We start from the raw sequence: 24,569 nt of genomic DNA on the forward strand, positions 1-24,569 counted from the left end.
GCGGGAGCCAGACGTCGAGTCCTTTGAAAATCCAGCTGCCCCTAGTGCCACTTCATTTATTTGGTGAAGGCCCCTTCCCACATAGCAAAGGCGTCTTCGCGAATGTTTTCCTTGTTACCGGCCATTCATGCGGCGGCCCTTCCAAAAAAATGTAAAGTTCTACGTTTCCTGGGTGAGATCCGTGCAATAATAATAATAATAATAATAATAATTGGTTTTTTGGGGAAAGGAAATGGCGCAGTATCTGTCTCATATATCGTTGGACACCTGAACCGCGCCGTAAGGGAAGGGATAAAGGAGGGAGTGAAAGAAGAAAGGAAGAGAGAGGTGCCGTAGTGGAGGGCTCCGGAATAATTTCGACCACCTGGGGATCTTTAACGTGCACTGACATCGCACAGCACACGGGCGCCTTAGCGTTTTTCCTCCATAAAAACGCAGCCGCCGCGGTCGGGTTCGAACCCGGGAACTCCGGATCAGTAGCCGAGCGTCCTAACCACTGAGCCACCGCGGCGGGTGAGACCCGTGCAGACAAAATCCCATTCGACGACGGAAAGCTAGCGGGGAACTTGAAATCTCCGTGAGAGCCACTGTTAATTTCAAATAATGACTCCAAACTCCACTGACCTTTAACGGCACGTGTAGCAGAATTATGAACAGAAATCCTCGATGCTACACGGTGTCTGTCCTTTGGAGAGCCAGTCAACTATGGTGCACAAGAGGGCATGGGAACTCACTTTCATTGCCACAGAGAGGAGAAACGATCTTTAAAGTGCATTCTTAACATTAATGATCTTATATGGGAGCAAAAAGATAGTAAGCTGTCCTCTAGACCACTCCCGTTTAGGGACAAGGTATTCTTCTCCCTGGGGTGCACTTAACCAACACAAATACAGAACACTTACCGTTTTTTTGGCAATGGAAACAAATTCGCTCTTCAAAACACGCGACGGTCTGGTAATTACAAAGACTTTAACAAGTTTTTTTAATCTTTTCTGATCTGCTAACCTCAAGACCTCCGGTGCCGCGTTTAAAGGCCTCCTCCGACAGCCAACTGCGTTAAGTTACTATGCTTTGCAGTGGGAATATGCCTCCCTTACCAAGAACAAGCATACCCTAATATCTAGTGGCCGATATCTATCCTGAGAAATAGGCAGTAATACCCTGTCTATAAACGCCGCGCGCTAGAAATCAGCTTGCTCCCTTCTAACCCCCATAAAGGCTGATTTGTGTTTAGAATGGCATCATAGTGATCAGCCTGACTATGACCACTGCAGGACAAAGGTTTCACCCATATATCTTCAATTAACACTTTCTTGCGCAGGCCCCGGAAATCTTATCCTCGCAAACTTCCCAATCTCATCCGCCCACCTAACGTTCTGCCGTCTCCTGCTACGCTTGCCTTCTCTTGAAATCCACTCCGCTACCCTTAAGGACCAGCGGTTATCTTGCCTTCGCATTACATGCCCTGCCCAAGCCCCATTTCGTCTTCTTGATTTCAGAATCAGAATCAGAATCATGTTTATTTAACATCATGTCGGTGTTGGGTGCGTCGACAAAAAGGCCAGTGAAAAGCTTGACGAGCCCTACGCACCCCACAGAGGCACTGCAGTGGTACACAACATCATAAAACTTTCAAAAAACAAAAAACAAAGAACAGACTTGGCATTAGCTGTACCTCAATTCGGACTCATTATTTAATTAATGCGGGAAGGTGTCGCTCAGCATTTTATAGCCTTAATTTGTTCGCATCCTAGGTACATACCATTTGGGTGTAGCTTGCGCACTCTTTTAGTGTGTACTCTACATGTAGAGTACTTTGGGACTTTGCATTGTAAACCTGAAAGCTTTACCATAGGGCAATTATTTTTATTGAGAATAATCCGCGTTTGTTCCCTCACCCACTCTGCCTGCTTCCGGTCTCTTAACGTTACACCTATCATTTTTATTTCCATGACTCGCTGCGTTGTCCTTAACTTAAGCTGAACTCTTTTCGTTAGCCTCCACGTTTCTGCCCCGTAGGTGAGTACCGGTAAGATGCAGCTGCTGTATCCGTTTTCCTTGAGGGGTATTGGTAAACTGCCATTCATGATCTCAAAGAACCTGCCAAATGCGGTCCATCCCATCCTTATACTTCTAGTCATTTCAGTCTCGTGATCGAGATCTGCGGTCACTGACTGTCCTAAGTACACGTTTTCCCTTACCACTCCCAGCGCCTCGCTACCAATCGTAAACTGCTGTTCCTATTCGAGACTTGAAAATTACTTTGGCTTTCTGCACGTTAACCTTTAGCCTCACCGTTCTGCTCTCTAAGTTACTGGTCATGCACTGCAATTTATCCACTGCAAAAAGAAAAAAAATCTTCTGTCGAAGGAATTGCACAACAATGACTGGAGTGCGGCCTGATCTCGGTGACCAGAACCGACAACGCACTCCCTCACTAGAACACGATTTGGCCGCCCTGGTGTAGTACTTGGCCACAACCGCCTATATCTGAATACACACCAGGTTAGAATGTCAGCGTAGTTAAGTTCTCAACTATGCAACAATCGCAACACACAAGTGTACAAGACACAAGAGGAAGGAGTGGGGGGATGGAGAGAACTAAAGACTGCTACTCCCCAAGAAATATTTTGTGCTATTGCTTGCGTGTATGTATGCTCCAGATTCACTCTTACGTACTGTAATAATAATAATTGGTTTTTGGGGAAAGGAAATGGCGCAGTATCTGTCTCATATATCGTTGGAGACCCGAACCGCGCCGTAAGGGAAGGGATAAAAGAGGGAGTGAAAGAAGAAAGGAAGAAAGAGGTGCCGTAGTGGAGGGCTCCGGAATAATTTCGACCACCTGGGAATCTTTAACGTGCACTGACATCGCAAAGCACACGGGCGCCTTAGCGTTCTGCCTCTATAAAAACGCCGCCGCCGCGGTCGGGTTCGAACTCGGGCGGCGGCTGCGTTTTTATAACGACGCAGATTTACAGCCCCGCCATTTCCAGCGTTTCGCACCAACGAAAACACTAAAATGTCAAGAGCATGGCGAACGTGCGCTTGGAATTCAGTCCTATCTCGTGCGGCCATTTGTCCGGACGCTAATGGGGACGAAGGGCTCGTTCTAACTAACGCTCGGTTACAAAAAAAAAAAATGTTTGTCCAAGTCACATGTCGGAACAGCTTGTAGAACTGTAAAGTTTGCACGAGAAACTGCGGCTCTCCTTGCTACATACATACTCAGTGTTTGGAAGTCCGCGTAGCGCGATTGGTTCAAAAGCTCTGAAATCAACCGACTAAGCTGCATCGGAAGATCGTCACTTGGGCCAGCAATTAAAATGCGGCGAGCCTGTCTTTGTAGATTCTGTCTCATTGTATACTGTATTCTATTTAAATCGGTAGCGCCGATTGGCCAATGCAGTACCGCAGTTCATGAGCCAGTCAACAAGCACCAACATAAAAGCGCAAGAAGAATAGCTGTGAATTCTCCCGGCTCTCAAAAATAATACACCCTGCACATCTTAACGGTTGAAGCGCAGACTCTTATGCCGAAACAGCTTCACGAACGCGACTTCAGAGACCACACTTCGTGATGATTCTTGTTCACGATCCATTCCTTCGCGCCTTGGACAGCTGCGCCTCGCCTGACTTCAACAGTAGCTAGCGACGACATAAAAGGGCAACAGAGTATAAAGTAGAAAAACTGTCTTCACTATATAGAACGCGGCACCCGACTGTTCTTCCCGTTCTGTGCAGCACGGAGTGCGCAGAAATACCGCGAAACTATGGCCCCATGTCGCGAGATTTAATGAGAGAACGGAAGAAAGAAAGGGGCGACAGAAGAAGAAGGAAAGAGGTCAAAAGGCGAGGCGGCGACGGCGCAGGCAAGCTAACCGTCGCTGGCGCTCCTGCAGACAGGTTCGCGATCGCGCGCTCGCGGCCGGAACCCGCGTTCCAAACCCCGCGGAGAGAGCTCGGCGTCGCGGCATTTCGCGCGCGCGGCCCGCGTCGTGCCTCGCCGCTTCGCGTTCTTCTCTCTCCCTCTCTCTCTCTGTGTTTGGTGACCTGCCCTCCTCCCCTACCTGACGCACATGCACGCCCTCTAGCATTATCCAGCGGCGGCAGCAGCAGCGGCCACGTATGTAAGCGCGTAGCGGCGCCGGGCGCTGCCGCAGCTGCTCGCTGCCCGAATGCTCGAGAGAGGAGCTGGGCGAGCTCTGTCCGCTATAACCGGAGGCAAGTGCGCGCCGTTCGCGCTAAGCGGAAGGTCCGCAGCTGCGCGTTCGCCCCCCAACGCGGCCCCTAGTCCCGGGATGCGAAGGCAGCTACGTTCGCCGACCGGGCCTCCACCGACGGCGGCGTAGGGAGCCGCGCAGCGCCCGAGCACTTTGGCGGAACTAAAATCGCCCTGATTTTGGCGCCTAACTGCTGGGGGTGATTAAGTGCAAAAGCGCTGAAAGCGCCAGAATGTAGCGCCCAAGTAGCGGAGAATTCTGCGCCTTCAGACATCCAAGCACGCGGAGACTCGACTGCAGCGTTCACAGCCACCTTTGCATATCAGGACTCGGCAGCGCTATGGGTCGGGCGTATCGAGTGTCACCGTTGAACGTTGAACGTCCTACAGCTGTATATGGGATATGGCGGACGGCGCAGTGGAGTGCTCAGGATTAATTCCCACCGCCTGGTTAACGCGCTCTAACGTACGCATATTTTAAAAAAAGAAAGCAAAAATAGAATAAGGAGGTCATCAGTATTGTCCCTGTATCGCCTCCCCCCATCTACATACCAATTCTAAGGCCAACGAAGCTGTAATCCCTGCGTCACGTACACAACAACTGCGTACAGTGTGTCGAACTGACCTGGGAGGCAACGCACTACGTCCTACATATCCTTTACTGCTCCAGCGTCGTAGTATAGGTGCGGCTAAGCAAGAAAGAGTGCCCGCATATCTCACCCTTCCCCTACAAAGGGCGCTGAAACCTACTCAATAGCCACACTTCCTATTCGAATGCCATCTTGCAGATTGTTACCAGTTCAGCGGAAGCTATAGTATACGGGCGCGGGGTGACAGTCTACCAGCCAGAGCAGTTGGCCCGTGAGCGCATAAGCGCGGCACGCATGGTTATAAGTGTCGCCGCGCTCTCGTACAGCTTCTTCGCCACTGTCAAGCTCAGAGACTGAGTATATAGAACACTTTGGGCGACGACTGTCACCGTTAAGTTATGCTCCTGCCTAAGAAAAAAAAATGAACACGAGACAACAGAGACTCAAAAATATCTGAGAAGTTGACCCTGTGTTTCACGTCTATCAGTAATAAAAATAAGAGACAGAAAATGCGCGTATCTGCGCCATCGGTCGAAATATTGACACCACATCGTTTGCTATCCCCGCAGCGGGTCTAACGAAACAAAAACTGTACAAGGGGCGCAATGTGATGAAACTTCCCTCACCTCTAGTTAATTTCGTTTTGTGTTGTCACGAATCCCATCCTCTTGCTTTCTGTCTACAGGGCCATGCTTAACAAGAGTCATGCAAGAAAGAAAAGCAAAAGCGTAGCGCCCGCGTTGCTCGAGCAATTCATCTACCACAATACCAGCATTAAACTACGCACTTTAAAATGTTAGTTTGTGCGCCATCGTTCTGTGCCGTCTCTGGAAATGAAGTTTCTGTCATCCACGTTAAGAGCGCGAATGCGGCACAAAACAAGAGGAGGAAACAACAGCGCTGACTGTCAACTAAATTTTATTCGAGTGCCAGGGAAGATAATTGTGTACCGATACACACCAATTCAGTTTCGTAGCAAAACACCGGGACGCACAAACAAGAGAGATACTAGAGGCTTTCATCACTGTAAGATTCCAGGACGACTGCATAAGCGCACCATCAGTGGCATTGTCCCAGAAAGAAATCAAGTGCCTAGAGTGGAAAATTTGACACGTGCTAGCTAACCGCCAGCGCTAGTGCATTTCGCGCATGCGCGTGGTTTTGTTCTTGTGTGTTTTTTTCCTTACTGGTCGCCGGATGGTGTAAAATCCTGCTGGCCCTCTAATAAAATTTAGTTGACAGTGACCGCTGTTGCGTCCTCCTCTTCTTTTGTGCCGTCTTTGCGCTGTTAATATGGAACTACGTAACCAACTCGCCCAAATTAGTGTATTATGGAAGTTTCTGTCCCTGTTTCTGCGAAAGCCCAGCCGCGCTTTCTCTCTCTCTCTCTTCCTCTCTTTCTCTGTCTGCATTATTATGCATGCGCTCACTCAGAAGATATTCAATGCATAAAAACCAAAATAAACCGCACCCGCCACCAGCAGCAATGTGCGTTCCCCCAGCGCACGCTGGTGCCGAATTATTCACGGGGATTGGTAGCGATCAATCAGCGAACTGTCACGTCAGCTATGGCCGTATGCCAACCAGTGCCCTTAGCTCTGACATGTGTGCCACTGGGGACTGACACATTTGCGATTAGGTCCGACAGTCGCGCGGAGAACAGCCGAGCCCGTCTTTGCCATGGTGACGATGGCACAAGGTCAATTCTTCGCTAGTCTGGGGAAATCGGTCCGACTTGTGATAGCGGTGCGGAAGGGTGCACCCAGAAATTCATAGTCGACTGACGAAAATTGAAAATTGGTTTTGAGCAAAGGTACCCGCCGCGGTGGCTCAGTGGTTAGGGCGCTCGACTACTGATCCGGAGTTCCCGGGTTCGAACCCGACAGCGGCGGCTCTGTTTCAATGGAGGCGAAGCGCTAAGGCGCCCGTGTGCTGTGCGATGTCAGTGCACGTTACAGATCCCCAGGTGGTCGAAATTATTCCGGAGCCCTCCACTACGGCCCCTCTTTCTTCCTTTCTTCTTTCACTCCATCCTTTATCCCTTCCCTTACAGCGCGGTTCAGGTGTCCAACGATATATGAGACAGATGCTGCGCCATTTCCTTTCCACGAAAACCAATTATTATTATTATATTGAGCGAAGGAAATGGCGCGGTGTCTGTTTCACTGGTGGATACCTCAACCGCGCAGTGAGGGAAGGGAGTAAGGTGGAAGTGAAAGAAGGGGGAAATAGAGAAGGAGGTGCCGTAGTGGAGGGCTCCGGAATAATTTCGACCACCTGGGGATCTTCAGCGCGCACTGACACCCCACAGCAAACGGGCGCCTTCTGCGTTTCACCTCCATCGAAATGCGGCGCCGCTCCGGAATCGGACCCTGGTCCTCCGGGTCAGCAGCAAAGCACCCTAATCGCTCAGCCACCGCGGCAGGTAATCGAGTGATGCACTCGAGAGGGCCACCAATGTTTTCCAGCGAACCCTTTCTTAATTCAGTCCTTTGGCAGTGGCTTAGTGGTTTCAGCATCCGCCTCTCGCGTGAAAGGTGCGCGGTTCGATCCCCATTACTGCCGGGTACCCATGACCGGTGATACACTGGGTACAAGCTTCCAGGTGGCCTGGTGCTCGGCTTACATGCAGAGTGACATGCTTAGGAAACTGGTCCCTGACCCCACCTTGTGTAACTAAATCTACTTTGTGCATTGGCGCCCTTCGGTCAAAGCTGTCCTTGTGCCATTAAAATTCATCATAATGAAATGACCAATTTTTGCTGCTTCTTTCCCGTTACCTCGGCCTTTGATACCGCTACGGCGGTCGATGTACAAATCCTGCAGAGTGCGAATGCAGCGCCGGCGGCGGCAGAGATAGGGTCCAGCCTTAAGAGGCATATTAAACGGCGCTATGGCGCCATACGATATTTCTCGGCGACTGCGAACGCCCTGGACTTATGGGCGCCCGCGAATGCTACCGACAGTTGAGGACTTTAAACACGCCACTAGACTTCGAAGGCAGCATTCGCTGTTTAAAAGCTTCAGTCTCGACTAATCAGCCACAATATAAAAATCAAAGCATGCATTTATGAATATATTCATGGCTTGTATGCATACAAACGAGCGCGTAATGTGTTCATATATGTGCCAATTAGCGGCACGAAATTCAGAAGGAGTGTTCAGATATTCAATTTCTGGGGCTACAAAAAAAAAAAAAACCCGCCGCGGTGGCTCAGTGGTTAGGGCGCTCGACTACTGATCCGGAGTTCCCGGGTTCGAACCCGACCGCGGCGGCTGCGTTTTTATGGAGGAAAAAACGCTAAGGCTCCCGTGTGCTGTGCGATGTCTGTGCACGTCAAAGATCCCCAGGTGGTCGAAATTATTCCGGAGCCCTCCACTGCGGCACCTCTTTCTTCATTTCTTCTTTCTCTCCCTCCTTTATCCCTTCCCTTACGGCGCGGTTCAGGTGTCCGCCGATATATGAGACAGATACTGCGCCATTTCCTTTCCCCAAAAACGAATTATTATTATTATTATTATTATTATTATTATTATTATTATTATTATTATTATTATTATTATTACAAAATGCTCATCGATTAATTTCAGAACAAATATGCATTGTTAACAGCGACCGAAATCACTAAATCGTTCTTAGAAGTTGCGAATAATGAAGATGATGTTAATTTATGACCCATTTGCCGAGGCAGCACTTCTGTTACTTCGTCCGATCGAAATTACAAACTCAGCGGCCTTCGTTATACATGCCGGGTGTTTTTTTTTTCACTGCAATGCGTACTTGAAGGCCACCTGTGGTTTCCTCAAGGGGAGCGCCTCGCTTTTCACGCAGTGTTTCTTTCTTTGTTTCAAAAACTGCGTGACACGCATTCATCTGCCAACATTCTAACCACTGTCTCATCGCGTTCAGTCATACATTCGTCAAAATGTTACTTAGAGCAGAAATGGGAACAGCCTCAATCATCGACGGTGCCAGCAACACCCCGTCAATCGAAATGAGCAGGGTTTCACTGACGCTGCGACACAATCAGCCTGATGAGGAGCCCAACGCTGCCTCGAAAGTTGAACCAGTCAAGTTGAAGTAAACGGACGCCTATTATCGTTTCTATTTTTTTGTAATCCCACGAGCCTTGAAATGCAACTCTCCGCCTTAATCCAGGCTAGGAGACTCGGTCCCTGAAAAACGACTGCATCCAGGGCGTTTTCAAAGCAGCAGTTTGTGACAGTTCTCCGGTCCCGCCGGTACTATTGCTTCAGAGGTTTATTGTGCAATGAATTACAACATAAGCTTCAGACAAGCTGGTGGGGTAATTAGGGGTCTGACAACATCAAACAGTTGCGGCCACGGAATCACCCACTGGATGAAGCTTTGACGTTTCGTTTTGAGATTTAGTACGTGCTCCGGTTATGTGGCTGTGATGGAACGTCTGGAAGGTGCTTTCAGACAGACGCCGTCAAAGACTTGGACCCATACTCTGACTTCGATCCCCGGATTGATCGCTGAAACGTGGAGTGATGCCTACAGCCACGCACCAATTCCCTGAAGCAGCAATGGAAGCCGCGGTTGGGAGGGGGGAGGGGGAGGGGGGGGGGGGTCTATTTGCGCTTGGAGCTGCAGTGGCCCGACCATGCTCGCTTTGCCCTGCTGCTGCCTTTTTTTCGCCGTAGTTGCGTAAGTCATAGTTTCTAACTACAGTACCAAAACGCACCCAAAACCGAAGTATGACTTTATAAAATCTGTTTTGAAATATATTCGCTCCGAAAGAGAGACAACTTCGAGGGCATTGCTGTCGGCCGCAGGGCAACACACAGCTGAGGTCACTTCACGGCACCCATGGACCCCAGCCTGAACCTCCATCCTGGACGTGCTGTAAACAAGGAGTGGTTCTTCTACCAGTATCCCGGCTCCGGGAAAGTTACTCCCCGCCTGCAGAGCAGTGTAGAAGGTCATACAGCACGAAGCCGAGTCGCTGAATCAACCGCGCTTCGGTAGCGTGGGACTCACGTCGCTCTCTTGACGCCCGCGCAAACGACTCTTTTTTTTCTACGTAGCTTAACGCTGCAAGCTCTTCCGCTTATGTAACCGACCGAAGCGCGCTTCGAGTTAACAGTCCCTGCTGGCGGTCAAAGTTAGAAAAAAAGAAAAGAAAAACCCAATGTCGCTCGCTTAGGCGACACGACGGAAATAAATGCGCGAGCGCTCGCCGTTACGAACTGCGCTCATTGACCGCACACCGAATTTTGTTCCTTTTTTGTTCATTTTTGTTCTTAGCGCCTCTTCGTCTTCATTCTGGTCATTTTCTTTTAACGCCAAGACATCGCTCGTTCTCGATTTTACATTCAATTCACAGATCCCCGGGAGTCCTCATACCGCTCCTGGCGCAGTGGGGCAGCGGTTAAGCGATGCACCACTGCTCTGCGATGGCAGGTGCTGCCACAGGTGGGTCTTGTGAGACCCAGGTTGTTACTCCGAGCAACCACTCGCGACCAGTCATTAATTTAGCTGCCACCTGTCACGGTGGTCAGTTTCGCTCACAGAGCGGTGGGCGGGTTGTGATGACGCCACAAGGTCACGTAATAAAACTTAAAAGGAGGACGCCGACCAAAAGTAAAAAAAAACAGCGTGTTTACAGAGTCCCGTGTTCTGATTGTGACAGCGTCTACATCGGTGAGACTGGTGATTTTAATAGACGCCTAAAAGAACATTGTAATGATGTTAAAAACAAAAAAGTGAACTCTAATGCTATCGCCGAACACTCCGTATCAACTGGCCACGATATTGACTGGGGTAGGGCACACGTGCTGGCAACTGAAAAGAATCTGTACCGTCGCCTTCACCTCGAATCATTATTCATTCAAACGACTAACCGCACCCTCAATCGCAACACTGGAAATCTAACTCCTGTATACGCACGCTCCCTGCGCCCTCTTTTCAAACGTATTTAATCCTGATGCACTTTCTAATCCTTCTCATTGTGAACAAGGCTCCCGTACGGGAGCCGAAACGTCATTTTGTTGTTTTTTTTGTTTTTTACTTTTGGTCGGCGTCCTCCTTTTAAGTTTTAATATGATTGTCCCCGACCAGACGAGTTTTCGTCCAACTCTCGACTTCAAGGTCACGTAACCCACGTGGTCCACCTAGGATACTACTCCCCTGGAAATATTCTCTTCAGGGCTTTCACTCCGCTTATTCTTCATGCCACTTTCTCCGCGACATGTTCCCCAGGCTTAAACCTAGCCTTTAAAGTGCCATGCGACAGGATTATAGATTACTCCTGCGCATAGATTCACAGATCACAGGTCATTCCCGCGCATAGATTCTGAGATTACTCATGCTGCTTTTGCATAGGTTCACAGATACCCGGGGCCCGCCGCCGTGGCTCTGTGGTCACGGCGCTCGGTTGCTGACCCGAAAGATGCGGGTTCGATCCCGGCTGCGGCGGAAGAATTTCGATGGAGGCGAAACGCTAGAGGCCCGTGTAATCTGCGATGCTATAGAGCAGGTTTCTTTTAAAGAACCCCATGTGGTCGAAATTATCCGGAGCCCTCCACTATACGGCATCCCTCACAGCCTGAGTCGCTTTGGGACGTTAAACACCCATAAGCCATAAATATATACACGGGAGTCCTCATACCACTGTGGCGCAGTAGTGCAGCGGATAAGCGATGCGCCAACTGCCTCGGCAAGTGGCTGTTTCAAACACAGCCACCGGTGGGGCTTGAGAGAACCAGGCTTATTTTTGCACAGACAGGCCTTCTGGACGCTATCACTCGACCAATGAGCTGACGCCCAGTGTTACGGTGGGAAGATAGAATTACAGTGAGTTTACATGAATTAAATTGCCATTTGTCATTTTGGGAAGGTTGCCCGTAGCCCAAGTGGGCGTCCGCGTCGCGAAAAATGAGGTCAACCACAATCCGGTGGGCAGCGGCCCACCGTGGTAGACGGGCGACCTGATTTTCATTGACGCGTACGGACGGATGGACGCCGGCTTTTCTCGAGAATGGGACCTCTATAATGCTAACCAATTAAAATAGTGCACGCTGGCGAAGTTTTCTAACTTCTACTGCCAACAGGGGCTATTTGCTGGAAGCGCGTTCCCGGGGGCGCTTAATTATCGTTATAAGGGGACAATTCGTGAGCATTATGAGGTCTTCTGTATACTTTTAGGCGCTTTTCTTTAGCTTAACTTCTCTTTATATTTGCTTATATACTCTGCCACGATTTCTTCTCTCATTAAAGGCTCCTTGGTGAATTCTGCTGAAAAAGCTGCTTAACAACTTTACTTTGCTGTTTCCTCTCTTACAAAATTTTTTTAGACAGTCCATAGAGTGTCCATAGACTCCTGTCTATAAAATCTATATACTGTCTATAGACAAATCCTAAAGAACAGTATATATAGGCAATACAAATGCTATAGACAGTCTGAAGACAAGCTGCAGATTTATGGCCATACACTTTTAGTAAACTTTAGTCTATATGCAGTCTATAGAGTATGAATAGGTAAAAAGAAATATCTATATGAAGGCGATAGACTATAGACTGTCTATAGGCCATTTTTATAAGGGCTGATTCGTTTTCGTCGTTTTCATTTTTGCTCAGTCATGCCTAGTCCGCTTCATTTTTGCTGAATCAATCAAAGCTATTATTAGTCATTGACAGTTGTCATTAATGGTAATTAATGAATTACTAGTCATAAGAATATTAGCCATCAATCATTAATAATCATATCGGGCAGGCGGGATTTTCGTAGTGGCAGCCGCGTTCCGGACTCTCCCTTTCCTTCTCTAAAAGTGGAGAGAGAATTTTCCTCTCTTCCATTTGCCAGCTGGCAACCATGGCAGGTAGCAAGTGTACGCCACACTACGCCGCCGTACTGCTAAACCGGACACTTTTTCAGTACAGTGGGGCTTCTAATGCAAGTTTATTAATATGGTCGCGCTGGCAAGATTTGCGCGGGCAACTCTGCAAGAAAGCTTCTTGATGATGATTTGATTTTAGCGCCACAAAGGCAGCTTCGCCAAAGAGTTCCATGGCTACCGTTGTTCAGTCTGCAAAAAGTGGCGCCAAATACCCATTTTCCCCGAATCACTTGACCTCTTGTGTTTAACTCTCATGGTTGAAACTAGCAGCAGAGATAAAGTTTGGAGAAAGCCCGTTCCTAACGCAGGCTTATAACCAAAAAAAAAAAAAAACCTCCACAGAAGCCCAGCTCCCAAGCACGGTAAATATTGTGTCCCACTAGAGAACAGCTGGGTAGCTCACGGCTCTGGACACCGAACTCCGCGCCTTCCACATACGAGGCGAATGCTGAAATCACTTGGCCACATTGAGGGGTTTCTTGCAGAGTACAGCAGAAAACTTTACGACTCAGACTGTGTTGACGCCACATGGTAGCGCGGGTAGCCCACCAATCACGCGCAAGCAAATGACGTCACGCCCACCAGCGACAAACGCCATTGGTCGGCGCGGCCGCTGTACTTATCTCACAAGCTGTTCGCAGCGAAGTAGAAGCTCGAGAAGTCGTTCTCGAACGATCGCGGGCAAACCTGGCAAGTCTAGAGTCCATCGCCTCGCGGTTGTAATTGTTAGTGGTTATTTATTAATAAAAATAACAATGAAAGGAAAAGATTTTGCTAGCCGCGGCATCTACCTTCGGAACCTGAAGTACGTAGTTACTATTTTACTATTTTACAGCGGACAATTAGCGAGATGCAGTAGTCGCAAGACCCGGGTGACGAAGTATTACCCTGCAGGTATGCACTTGTGTTATCTGACTCCTGACGTTGAGCATGGAGCTGTAATAAGCTACTGATGGGAGACTGGCCTTGTGATACACTGCCTGCGACTGCTCCGCGTATCGGCACTTCATGTACACGTTTAAATGAAGCCGACCGTTGGCTGCACAGTCTTGCGTCCACAAGGTCTTCTCTCACGACTCTTACAGTCACCAAGTGCCGGTACATTATATAACAATAATAATTGGTTTTTTTGGGGAAAGGAAATGGCGCAGTATCTGTCTCATATATCGTTGGACACCTGAACCGCGCCGTAAGGGAAGGGATAAAACGAATCCATTTTGATTCGATTCCATGCACAACGCTAGCTGTCTTGGATTTACTCCCGGGTTTCGTGCAGTCGCCTTATTCGCCTCGCGTCACGTTCGTCGCCTTCACGTGCAGCGTTCTCACCTATTATCACGTGACCACGCACTGCGGCATGCAAGCCCGTGCCGCGCACCTATACTGGCGCCTTTGTCGCCGTCAGGAAAAAAAAATAAATCGTTTTTTGAGGAAAGGAAATGGCGCAGAAAATTGTCTTACATCTCGATGGACACCGAACCGCACCGTGATGGGAGGGGAGGAAAGTGGCAGCGAAAGAAGAAAGAGGTGCCGTAGTAGAGGGCTCCGAAATAATTTCGACCCTCTAAGGACATTTAATGTGCACTGGCGTCGCACAGCACACGGGCGGAGTGTTAGTGGCACATACGCTGCTGGTTATGTGTATACTGATGAATCAAAAGTTAAATACATATGCGCACTTTTGCGACAAAACAAGAATCTCGAAAGTTTAGTCAATTTTAAACATTTGCATCCTGCATAGAAACTGTATGGACCTGCCCAATATAGAAAAGCCTTCAGCAACGATAGCGGAGTGATCACGGCGTTTGGCTGCCGAGCGCATGGAAACGCGGTACAATCCCTGTCCCGGCGAGCGCGTTGTGTTGGGTGGACTAAGGATGGTCTAAGGGTGCCAGCCACGAAAACTCCGAGAATATTCACTATCTTTGAGTAATAATAATAATAATTGGTTTTTGGGGAAAGGAAATGGCGCAGTATCTGTCTCATATATCGTTGGACACCTGAACCGCGCCGTAAGGGAAGGGTAAAGGAGGGAATGAGAGAAGAAAGGAAGAGAGAGGTGCCGTAGTGGAGGGCTCCGGAATAATTTCGACCACCTGGGGATCTTTAACGTGCACTGACATCGCACAGCACACGGGCGCCTTGGCGTTTTTCCTCCATAAAAACGCAGCCGCCGCGGTCGGGTTCGAACCCGGGAACTCCGGATCAGTAGTCGAGCGCCCTAACCACTGAGCCACCGCGGCGGGAGTCTCTTTGAGCCAATAAAGTTTTTCAGTGCAGAAAACACCCGTATGCTGAGCGATGTCGACGCGCAGTGAAGAACCCGAAGAGGTCGAACTTATCCCAAACACTCTACTCTAATCACGAATACGCCTACATGGGAGTAGACAGGGAATAAGCACTCCCTTTTGTAAAAGGGTGTGTACTAGAGGACACCTTACTTCCTATCTACTGCTTTCTGTTTAGAATGTAGGTCAGCCGTTTCTCAATCCACCCCATTCTTCATCCCTATCCTCACGGCGCGATTCAGGTGTCCACCCTGAGACAGTTACTGCAGCTTCCCCTTCGTCGGAACTAATTGCAGGTAATTTGAAAGTATCAACACCTCATGCCACAAACGTTCGTACCATGTGCTGTAAAACCATTCGGAAGTTCCCTTGTCTAGCTTAAATACTCTCACAGTCAGTGTTGATTCATCCCCCCCCCCCCCCTCCAAATTGTCGCGCTGCCTACAAAAGGACGCGCCCCGGGTCCCGCTCCGGGCTCGGGACCCGAGAGCCTCCAGAGGCGCGCAGCGGAATCTCCCACTGCAACAGCCAGCTCCCGCCGCGTTGCACAGACTGTGACGTCACAGGAGAAAGAGCACCAACTTAGCCGCGTGGGCTACACAGCAAGCGGACGCCGAAGCTCGCGAGACGACAACTCAAAGCGACGACAGTGCTCGGCCGCGGATGTGGAAGGAAAGAGGGAAGGAGGGGGGGGGGGTATCGAACAGCGCCAACCGGAGCGAGCCAGCACCGAGTTTTTTCCCGGGCTTCACGGAGACCAATGACCGATCGAAACTCCCGAAATTGGCCACGGAGGATCTCGCGCCACGCTCACTGTTCCAGCGGCACGCGTGGCCGCGGACATGTTGCGAAAGGCGCGGGAAAGCTCTGATTGGTTGCCGGTGACATGTCGTTGCCGGACTAGGTTCCGGGTGTGGGTGCTAACGGCAACTCGCTTTAATGAGGCACGGCTGTCAGCTAGCACTCATGAAAATGCAATTAAGCGGAGGCTGGTACGAGCGGCTCTCGATTAAACGTCCTGGCCACATTAGCTGCGGGTTTGCAAACAGAAATGACTCGCACCCCATAAATAGCGCGCCAGTGAAAACGAAAGCAAACACTTCTCGGTTACATAGTCACGGCACCCGACGTCCCGCTTCCGGATAGGAGTGGCGCGAAGCGAAATAAAATTAGAAGCGAGAAATTTCGCCACGCCGCAGCACGGAACGTCGAGCTGCGTATTACAAAAGCTGGGCTCGAAAATGTCACCGCGCATCAGCTGCTGCAGCCCGCTCAATAGGCAGTCCAACTCGGGCTGGTCACAAGAACGCGTATAAGACGCAGGGGCATCCCCCCCCCCCCCCCCCCCCCAACTCTTTCGGACGCGGGCGTTCACCATCCATTCGTACGGTTATCACTCGGCTTTCATCACTCAGCGCTGACCAAACTCTAGGCGACGACAGGACAGTCGTCGACGCGCAAAACTGCAAAGCCCGTTTGGAACCCGTTTCGGAACGCGGGCCGTGAGGCCCTATTCACTGGTCGCGAGCACCGCCAGGCAACTTCCAAAGAAAAAAAAAAACAGTGACGATGCGCTGCTGAAACACCTTTTCAGAATCGAAGGGGACCATCCGCGTGGCACTCAACGCGGGCAATCCACCAGACGTGGCGACGATGTAGTACAAGCACCACACTCCGGCGCCAAATGACATCGACGGGGCGCCGGTGATAACGGAGCGCCAACAACGTCGACGGCGAAGGTGGGCCGTAGCAGACGACGCGCCCAAGCGCGGGACACTCACCGCTCGTGTAGCAGCCGGTGGGGCCCGGGGTTAGGCCTAGCCCCGGGTCGGGCGTCCCACGAGAGGCGGCTGCGTCGGCCGCGTCGTCGTCCACGGCTCGGTCCCGGCGTGGTTGCTGCGCCGGCACTGCTGAGAGCGCCGGGTCCTCCTTCCCGTCGCTGCAGTTGGCGTGGTGGTTCCTGGAGCGCGTCGTCGTCGGCGAAGCAACGGCGGCGGCGACTGCGTTAACGCGGCTGGCAGCGGCTGCTGCTGCTACTCGCGCCCGAGCCAGGCTCGTCCCGCCGGCAGTAGACTCCCTCCCCTCCTCCTCTCCTCCCTCTTCGCGATCCTCCTCCGGTGCGCGAGCGTTCTTTCGCCCGGGAGGCCCCGCGCCAGCCAATGGGACAGACGCGCGTGCACCGCCTCCCTCTCCCGGCAGCCCTCCACGGTCGCAGCCGGCGCACGGCACGGCTGCGGGCTGAAGCCCCCCCTCGGAGCCTCACCGGCGCTGTTCGAAAGCAAGTGTTCGGCGCCTTGGGCGCCCTCTTCTTTTCCCCGGCTGTCTTCGCAGTATACTCTTTCCTCTTGTTTTCGGCTGTCTGTCGCACTGACCGTGCTTCAGGAGCTTCCAGGCAGCGTCAAGTCTGCGAGAAACCTTCCTCGGGGCATCGCGTCGCTCAGGAGCGTGACAGCGTCCGACTGCGTCCTAGCGGGCCCCGACTCGAAAGCTCGATTACGATCTGCTCTTCCACTTTAGAACTTTTAGTGCGCCGAAGCGACCTGTTGAAAGCGCAGCGCGCGCGGCGGCTGGACGCTTTGTGTGGCGCAAATTTTTCCCTTTAGCGCTGCTTGCGTTGGCCCGCATGTTGTCGATTTGTTGGTGCGCATAACTCAACCATTCCTTTTTGACTTGTAGTGGTTGTGGTAGTAACTTTATTCATAGAAATATATGGGTGGGTCTCGGTGTCGAGTCACTCTTCGCATCTTTTGACGTGGTCTGTGGCTATTGTGGCAGGGTTGGAGCCCCTAGTCCAGGGCCCCACTGAGTCTTGCCGCCAGGTAGGCTTTCTGGGCTAGTCCTGCCTGGACCGCCGGATCCTCGCTGGAAAGCATCCTCTCCCACTGCTCCGCACTCGGAATTCTGTTTATTGCAGCCGCATTTGTTCTCTTTTCACACCACGTTGTATGAATTAACGTGGCTTTGTCCTCGCACCACGGGCATTTCCTGCTATATAGCCCTGGGTGGATCTTGCTTAGCATGTTTAGATTCGGCAAAGTTCCCGTTTGCAGCTGTCTCCAATAGAACGCTTCCTGCTGGTGGAGATTTTTTTTTTGAGGTGGGGGATATCTAATCCTGACCCCTTTATAGTAATTCAGAATTTATGAGTATCCTAAGGGCACTGGTTCCGCGTCAGGCTGCTCGAGGCTGGTTAGCTTGGAGGCTCTGTTTGTAAGCTCTCGAGCTCTCCTATCCGCCTCGGCATTCCCCGCGATGCCTGTGTGTCCCGGTGCCCACATTATTATGGGTTGCAATTGTTTTTCCTTCGGTAATTTGGCTGTCTTTAGGATTTGGAGCGCTGCCCCCTATATTGCCATTCATGTAGTTTCTGCACACTGTTTGCGAGTCTGTTAGAATTATTAGGGACCTTTGAGCACGGTAGCCCTCTGCTCCGCTAGGGCAATGGCAGCCTCTTCGGCCTCCTCAATCGTGCCATCCCTGATAGTTGCGCTGGCTATTTCTTTGAGCTCATGATTAATTTCTGTTGCAACCGCTCTATTTCTGTTGTGTTGTCTGGTTCTTCCGTATGCAGCCGCATCCGTGTACGTAATGTTTCCTTTGTTGGCTAGGTTCTGTTGCACATACTGTGCCCTAGCCTCCCGTCGCCCTTTGTGCAGGTTCGGATCAATATTTTTGGGAATTGGTGCTACCATAATTGTTTGCCGCAGTTCATCGGGTATTCGTTTCGATCTTTTTTATCTCTGAGAGTGCACCCTCGTAGCCACACCTTTCGAACAGCTCTGTCTCTGTTTTGGTATTTTTTATCCTCTGGAGCTGAGCTACGAGTTGGGCCTCCCTTTGCACCTCAGAGTAGTGCTGATTCAGAGTAGTGACATGTAGTGCTGATTCTCGCTTAGGTTTAGTGCATGGACGAAGCAGGAAACCGCATATAAAGTTTGCCACTCTGTGTTTATTTACGGGAAATATTCGTAGGTCCCTATACTGAGACAGCCTCTGTTAAGTGTCTCGCAATGATCGTCAATTCTAATGCGCAGTGAAAGAAAAACCCATTGAGTATTCGAGTCGATGATTTAACCTTGAGCCCTACGTTACATTGCCTCTTAATAATAATAATAGTAATTAGTTTTTGGGGACAGGAAATGGCGCAGTATCTGTCTCATATCGTTGGACACCTGAACCGCGCCGTAAGGGACGGTATAAAGGAGGGAGTGAAATAAGAAAGGAAGAAAGAGGTGCCGTAGTGGAGGGCTCCCAAATAATTTCGACCACCTGGGGATCTTTAACCTGCACTGACATCGCACAGCACACGGGCGCCTTAGCGTTGTGCCTCCTTAATAATAATAATTGGTATTTGGGGAAAGGAAATGGGCCCCGCCGCGGTGGCTCAGTGGTTAGGGCGCTCAACTACTGATCCGGAGTTCCCGGGTTCGAACCCGACCGCGGCTGCTGCGTTTTTATGGAGGCAAAACGCTAAGGCGCCAGTGTGCTGTGCGATGTCAGTGCACGTTAAAGATCCCCAGGTGGTCGAAATTATTCCGGAGCCCTCCACTACGGTACCTAATTCTTCCTTTCTTCTTTCACTCCCTATCTTATCCCTTCCCTTACGGCGCGGTTCAGGTGTCCAACGATATATGAGACAGATACTGCGCCATTTCCTTTCCCCAAAAACCAATTATTATTATTATTATAAAAACGCAGCCGCCGCGGTTGGGTTCGAACCCGGGAACTCCGGATCTGTAGCCGAGCGCCCTAACCACTGAGCCACCGCGGCGGGTATGCCCCTTCTGTTCACCAGAAAATCCTATGTAGGCGTTTTCGGTGGCGTCGGCGTTGTGAGCGAAAAATTGTGAGCGGTTAAAAAGCGCTTCCTGTAAGGTCTTCTCCTGCTTCAGCAGCAGTTGATTCAAGCTCTATTCGGAGGGAGCTGGCATGAGCATACGAGGCGGAGGCTTTACCTCACATCCTGGAAATATGTGATCTTGGATTGTCAATTGCTGGTATACATAAGCATGCAGAATTATACTCCCCGTTCGTAATAAATGACAACCTGTGGGGGCTTAGAATGTATCGAGTGCTGATCCTTCTTAGCATTGTGGCCCGTGCTTTGCAAAGGTCCGCAGGCGGAGGCGTATAAATATGTCTTCTATTCTTATAATATTTAGTTATGTCATGGTACGTGGGCAGTGCTAAACATCAGTCCTTGACCCATAACCTTCCTGTTGCGCTCAACGAATACTATTCTATTCATGAATACAGTGTCAAGCAGCTGCTTTCCTATTTTGCTAATATATGATTTGTATTACTATTTTTGTTCTGTTAGCGATATTTCATATTGAACGCACATTGATGTTATTACTCTTTTGTTGTTGTTTTGCTTTGTGTGAGATCTCTTTTTGTGATATGCGTCATGTATGCTAAATGCTGTGTGTATGCTACGGAAATAGTATAGATCAGTTTCATTTGTGAACTTTTTGGGTGAATATATCTTTTTTTGTAAACACGCGCTACTGCGATGTATTGGGTCTCCTGGGCCTAGTCAAGCTCATAGTTCTTAGCTCAGGACACCTTTATAATTTCTGGAAAAATAAAAAAAAAATATATGTATGTTTGTATTCTTGACCCCGGGTGTCCGATTTTGAGGGGCTGATCTCCCTGTTCGTCAGAGCTCGGGTTATACGATCTGTCTCCTCGTTCCCCGGATTCCATGAATAAGCTGGGACCCATACCAATTCTATCAAATGTTGTGGAGTGCAACCCCGCAAGATGTGGTCTGCCGTCTTGCTTACCGCTCTTTTACAGAAATACGTAATGGCCCGCTTGGAGTCACTTAAGACGGTGTGCGTCGATGGATACGGGAGTGCTAGTGCCACGGCAGCCTCTTCGGCTTCTACAACTGAGGCTGCTTTAACCACAGCCGTGTTAATTATTCTTCCTTCCTCGGTCACTGCTCATACTGTGAATTTGTGGCAGGATTTCTTAGCTGCATCTACGTATACTGCATCAGGGTTGCAGTCATACTCGACTTTCAACGCATCAGCTCTCGCTGTTCGTATCCCATCGTGTCTGCCTCGCAGCACATTCTTAGGAATATTAGTTTGACGATTAACTGAAGTCAGAAGACGTCCGGAAGTGGCGTTCGTCCTTCCGATTCCATTACAGGATTAATGTTGAGTTTACTTAGTATGTGTCCTAGCCCGAGAAACCTTTCAGTGCTGCCAAATTTGGGCAGTCCGAGCAGCTTAGTGCGCCGCACGTATGACACTGTTCACAGATTTCTGCTCGTTAAGATGAAGGGGATAGTATGGGAAGGATTAAGTGATTCGACTAACAAGAAAAGCCTGGGTTAGCATGCATAAATCCGTCTCCTTCATCCCACGATACTTTGTGGCCACTCCCGTAAGGAGTCCCGGAATTTGACGAACGGTCGTCTATAATCTTTTGATGGCTTCGCCACTGTACGTGTTACGCTGGATTAACGTACCTAACATCCTGCTAACCGAGTCTTCCGGCACCGAATTCCCAGCCGAGGTGACGATTATGCTCTGCGAGGTGCTCTTTTGTTCATTTTCCTTTGTTCTGCCTCGAACAACCAGGAGCTCAGATTTCTTACGCGAGCAGATGAGGCCGTTTTGTTGCACAAAAGGCTGAACGACCTCTGCTGTACTCTGCACGGCCTCAAAAATTTCTCCGTTCGATTCGCTGTTTGTCCAGTTCGTGATATTGTCCGCATGGGACGGGTGTTTAATATGCGGGATGTTATTCAATAGCGGCCGCTGATTCAGCATGGCCAGGTTTAAAAGAAAGGGAGATAGAACTGTACCCTTTGGAGTGCCTCTCGTACCAAGATTGATACTCCCGCTCTTGAATTCTCCCAGGTGGATCTCTGCAGTCCTGTCTTTTTGGAAATTAGCGATGCAGTTATAGGTACGGGCCGCTACATTTATGTCTTCTAGGTTAGTGAGCACAGCTGCATGTGAAACATTATCGAAAGCTTTACTCATGTCCAGTCCCAGAATAGTTCGAGCAGCCTTAACTGGCCCCTGGTGTAGGATGTCATTTTGTATCTGCCACATGATATCTCGTGTAGACAAACGCGGTCTAAAGCTGATCATAGTATGAGTCATAAGGCTCTCAATTTCCACATATGTGGCCCGGGGAACAACGGGTGCGTCACGGAATCGCGACGAGTGATGTGTGTGACGGATGCGGTGCAGTGGAAACACTAGAACACCTGCTCCTTCACTGTGCCGCGTTCGCCGATGCTCGTCGCGATATGCTCGCGGCCTATAGGGCGCAGGGCATACTACCAGACTCCATCAAGGTGATATTGTGGGCGCAGGGCAGTGCGCGCACTCGTGAGCGAACTTTGGTGAGCCTCTGTGCATTACTCGAACACACAGGCTTGACGTCCCGTCTGTTCTCCGTCAGGTAGTTACACGCAGTGACCGAACGCTCCGCGAGTTCTACCTTGAACGATTAATAACTGGACGCCCCACTCCAGTTGTAACCTACACAGTGCTGTGCGCGTGTGTTATTTAATTCCTCTAAAATGAACTAATCACGCGCACAACCTGGACACATTTCTTATTGTATAAACAGTTTGTACATACTACTTCTCCCCCTGTCCTCTCTTCCTGTCCCCTCACCTCTATCATTTCATTTCTTCATTCTGCCTGCTGTGCTTTATTTCCGCTGCCCCGGCTCAGGTGCTTCAGTATCGATGGCAGATGCCGGGGATAGCAAAAATCTTTTCCTTCATTTTTACTATTATTTTTAATAAAACCACTATCACCACCTTTCAGCTACTCAGGATGACGTGCTCCATTACTTTACCGAAGCAAGATGTGAGGGAGATTGGGCGGAGGCTTCCCATTTCCAATTTCTTGCCAGGTTTGGGAATAAAGATGACCCGGACATGCTTCCAGTTTGCAGGAAGAACACCGACCTTCCAATATCCATTGAAAAGATCAGTGACCTTCGTTGCTGATTGATCGTCCAGGTTTCGTGGCATTTTATTAGTAATACGGTCCTCGCCTGCCGCAGCGGTAGATTTAATGTTGTCAAGAACAGCCTTGGCTTCGGATTCTGTGACATCCTTGTCAACATTTAAATTCTCTCGACCCTGATACACCTGTGGGAAATGAATGTCAGTCTGAGTATCATCTGCTGTGATACGTGTTATATCCACCTGCTAAGGTCTCAACTAGAGACTGGCAGTATTTCAAATAAATAAAATAAAATGTATCTTGAATAGCCACCAGGGAGTCATCGTCCCCATCGTGCGCATGTATGATCCTTTGCATGTTCTTTTGAGATGCCGATCTGGTATGCTGTGGATCCAGAAGATGCTAATGTTATAACCAAGTATTCTTACATCCAAGCTGAACATTCAGGTGGTCACAGACCTGATACCAATGCTCTCGACTCAATTCTTGCGTGCTAATTTCTATCTTTCTTTCCAACTGGCTCAGGCATTTACGGAGAAATAATAAAAATAATTGGTTTTTGTGGAAAGGAAATGGCGCAGTATCTGTCTCATATATCGTTGGACGCCTGAACCGCACCGTAAGGGAAGGGATAAAGAAGGGAGTGAAAGAAGGAAGAAATGGGTGCCGTAGTGGAGGGCTCCGGAATAATTTCGACCACCTGGGGATCTTTAACGTGCACTGACATCGCACAGCACACAGGCGCCTTGGCGTTTTGCCTCCATCAAAACGCAGCCGCCGCGGTGGGGTTCGAACCCGGGAACTCCGGATCAGTAGCCGAGCGCCTTAACCACTGAGCCAACACGGCGGGTCGTTTACGGAGAAATAGAAAAGAAAAAGAATGGTTTTGAGGAAAGGAATAGGCGCAGTATCTGTCATATATCGTTGGACGCCCGAACCGCACCGTAAGGGAAGGGATAAAGGATGGAGTGAAAGAAGGAAGAGAGAGGTGGCATATGGGAGGGCCCCGGAATAATTTCGACCACCTGAGGATCTTTAACGTGCACTGACATCGCACAGCACACGGGCGCCTTAGCGTTTTGCCTCCATCAAAACGCAGCCGCTGCGGTGGGGTTCGAGCCCGGGAACTCCGGATCAGTAGCCGAGCGCCTTAACCACTGAGCCAACACGGCGGGTCGTTTACGGAGAAATAGAAAAGAAAAGGAATGGTTTTTGAGGAAAAAAAAAGGCACAGTATCTGTCTCTTATATCGTTGGACACCTGAACCGCGCCGTAAGGGAAGAAATAAAGGAGGGAGTGAAAGAAGAAGGGAAGAGAGAGGTGCCGTAGTGGAGGGTTCCGGTATAATTTAGACCACCTTGGGATCCTTAACGTGCACTGACATCGCACAGCACACGGGCGCCTTTGCGTTTCGCCTTTATCGAAACGCTGCCGCCGCGGTTGGGTTCGAAGCCGGGAACTCTGGATCAGTAACCGAGCGCCCTAACCACTTAGCCACCATGGCGGGTAAAATCAAATCAAAATTTTATTTCTCTCGCTCCACATTTGCTAATATAGGAGAGGGGAGAAAAGAAAAACAGCTGCCAGCCGCAGGTTGAAAAACCACCTGCACCCGTTGGTCACAAAGCAGCCGTGGTTGAGCAATTGAGGGTTTATACAA

At 49.9% G+C, this 24,569-nt stretch overlaps 1 protein-coding gene across 2 annotated transcripts in view; it reads right to left on the minus strand.

Annotated features, from left to right (window-relative positions):
- LOC144107959 (nucleolar protein 4-like) overlaps window positions 1-17,209 on the minus strand; it is a 114,581-nt gene extending 97,372 nt beyond the window's left edge. The window contains exon 1 of one of the 2 annotated variants that reach the window (XM_077641208.1): window positions 16,745-17,209. The gene's annotated coding sequence lies outside the window, so the exon portion shown is untranslated. The remainder of the gene's footprint in view (window positions 1-16,744) is intronic. The other variant, XM_077641209.1, reaches the window with a different exon arrangement.
- Between the last annotated feature and the right edge of the window lie 7,360 nt (window positions 17,210-24,569).

The sequence above is a fragment of the Amblyomma americanum genome, chromosome 10 (genome assembly GCF_052857255.1).
Source record: "Amblyomma americanum isolate KBUSLIRL-KWMA chromosome 10, ASM5285725v1, whole genome shotgun sequence".
Classification (NCBI taxonomy): Eukaryota; Metazoa; Arthropoda; class Arachnida; order Ixodida; family Ixodidae; genus Amblyomma; species Amblyomma americanum.